This window comes from Pygoscelis adeliae, unplaced genomic scaffold (assembly GCF_000699105.1).
Source record: "Pygoscelis adeliae isolate BGI_AS28 unplaced genomic scaffold, ASM69910v1 Scaffold186, whole genome shotgun sequence".
NCBI lineage: Eukaryota > Metazoa > Chordata > Aves > Sphenisciformes > Spheniscidae > Pygoscelis > Pygoscelis adeliae.
The window spans coordinates 8041356-8044200 of NW_008825071.1; positions in this window are offsets into that span (position 1 = coordinate 8041356).

The following is a 2845-nucleotide window of genomic DNA, read 5'->3' on the forward strand; positions in this document are numbered from 1 at the left end:
GTTTCTTTTCTGGCATTGTGTTTCCCATTGAACACAGCTACCATATGGAACCCTTTACATCTCTGTCTTTGCTACCGGTAGCAACTGTGGATGAATGGCTCTCACCTGTCAGCATTTGTTAGCTTGATCAGTTTACATGCCCCGTGGGAACTGGCGAGGGATACTGATGGGTCATTTACCCATCAGAATTAGCTGCCACCTATCCCAGACATGCTGATGGATGGATGGGAGATACCAGATGAGAAATGACAGCTTACTGCTTCAGCAATGAGAAAAGATGAAGAGCTGGAGAAAGTGGAGGCTGATGGTGGGTAGGGGAACAGGGATGGGAACATGTGGACAAAATCATCTGAAGCCATCCTTCCCTGCTTTCCTTTTACTGTCCCTGCTTTCCTCCACCCCCTATTTTGTTCTGGTTCTGCACCACTGCAGTCAACAGCAATTTTGCAGCTTTGCTAGGGCAAGGATTGAATCTTTGTCTGTCTCTTGCTTTCCATCCTTTTCATTTTTGTTTCTTCCCTTTCAGCATTTCCATACATTTGTCCATTGATCGACAGTTCAGCAAAGAGCGTAAAGAAAATATCACTCCTTACTTTTGTCTGGTGGGAAGTTCCAGCTGCTCCTCATCTCCCCAAGGCATAACACAGGTAATGTGATTTGACATGAAGGCATGCCCATGTCTTCCCGTATATTCTGAGCAGGAGGACCGATTGCTCTACTTCATGACATGGAAACGGGGAAGCGACGCTGCGCACCCAGAGTTGATGCCCGAAGCCCTGCCAGTAGGGCAGAGTGTTCCGCTGACCTCCTTTCTTTGGCGAAGGGCAGGGAGAAATGTCACGGTGCCGGCCAAGAATATCCATCTTGTCAGCAGCGTCCCCAGCGCATATCTTGCTGTGCCTGACTGGTGCACGCTGTCACTGGCACGTCTAACTTCATCTTGTGTCGCAGGAGCCGGAGAAGAGGAGGAGCTGGCAGCAGTGAGAGCATGGGAAGCAAAGCAGTGTTTTTCTTTCAGTGTTGAAAGTGTCAAAAGGAAGACAAAGTGTTTGATTTTACAGCACCTGAAGTCCAAAAGATGCTTACAATGAAAGTTTTTACTACCAAATTTAACCCAAAGCACGTATTTTATAAGATTGACCAAAATAAAAGTTTTCTTTGGGTTTCAAAATTTTTAACTGAGCATTTTTTAAATTAAAATTAACAGAGAAAACAAAACTTTATTTTCAACCCAAACACATTACATCACCATCCAGTCTGAGAGAAAGAGGTAAAATGAACAAATACTGTATAATGAAGCCAACAGGTATTTTTAAGGTTAATAATCTAATATATTACAGTTACATTAGGAAAAAGCATAGGAAGAAATCATAGCTCTAATGAAATAATTGATAAATATTCCACTGATGTTGGTGAAAAAGAAGAATGGATAATAATTTGTTTTTTTAAAATAGCATTTAGCATATAGGAAGGAGGTCTGGACATTCTAGAAGGAGGAAATATTTCATATTGGAGGGGTGGGATAAAATATTACTTTATATTTGTGACAGGACACAAGTGAGTGCCCTGTTACGCACACAAACTTGTATTTTTCGTTGAATAAAATGCATTTAGAGAGCACCTGGGGAAGCAAGTGCCTGCCCATAATTGTACACTGGGAACCAAATTTCTGTCTCACACACACCACTAGGCTTTGCGAGTAACCCCACTGGATAGGTATGTTGAATTTACAACAGGGTGCATGAGAGCAGGATTTTACCCAGTGCCCTCAGCCAGGTTTTCAGGCTGCTTTTCCATTTCCTTTTTGCTCCAAATTCAAGTTGGACTTATCAGAGATCTGTTTTGACTGCCTCTAAAGCTGTGCTGGAGGCATGAAAATCGTCCTCTATGTCCAGCATATTTATGGCAACACTCTGGGCCCAGTAAGGGGCTGTGGTGACAGAGGCTATTCTGACACTCGGAAAGAAAAGAAGTCGTTTTAATTGCCAATGTTAGGAATAAATGCAGAATATAGGCACCTAAACGTTATCCTGCCTGAGAGACGCTGCTCAAAGCTACATGAGGTGGCCGACAGCTTTGTGTTTAGATCCCTGCGTAGCATATTGCTTTTAACAGGCACTGCAGTTTAAACCTACCTCAGCTCCGAACAGAGTTGGCTTACAGGCTTTTTCAGTGGTGAATAGACTAAATCTGTTCTTACAGGCTGATTTACGTATGTTTTGAATGACCTGTTTGGCTTTACCTGGATGGGTCCTAACCTCTGCTAGGACCCTACCTCTGCCTCCACGCCCACCCTGGGTGCCTGAAAGTAGATCGCACTCTTGGGATCAGAAGTGAACAATTACAGCGAACGTCGCCGAGGCAGGCAAAGTCACGTCTCCATCAAGCTGAGGTGATGTGGTGTTCCTTGCCTGGGGGGGGCGGAAATATCAAATGCAACTTCACTGATCAGATCCCATGTTTTCTCCTTGCTTCTGATACAATATTGCAATAGTCTTTTAGAAACTTCAGCACAGTATTCAGCACAGTGGACGAGACTAACCCCTCTGTGAGAGGAGCTGCTCAATTTTAACGACATTGAACTACATGACCATTCTACAGAGGTTAATCCCTTCGCTGCACTCGCTGAAGAACAGGGGGCAGGGAGCTCTGTTCCCCACCTCCTATCACTTAGCAGGAAGAAATAGTTTCAAATTACTGTGGGAACTTTAATGGTCAGGTGAAAAGTCATATTAATAGAAATAAATGAGCTTAGAAGCAGACTAATGCAGCTATAGCCAGGAAACTGATGGGATGCAAAGAAGGGGAAAAAAGTAGCAAGAATAATTCTTTCTAATGAACAGAT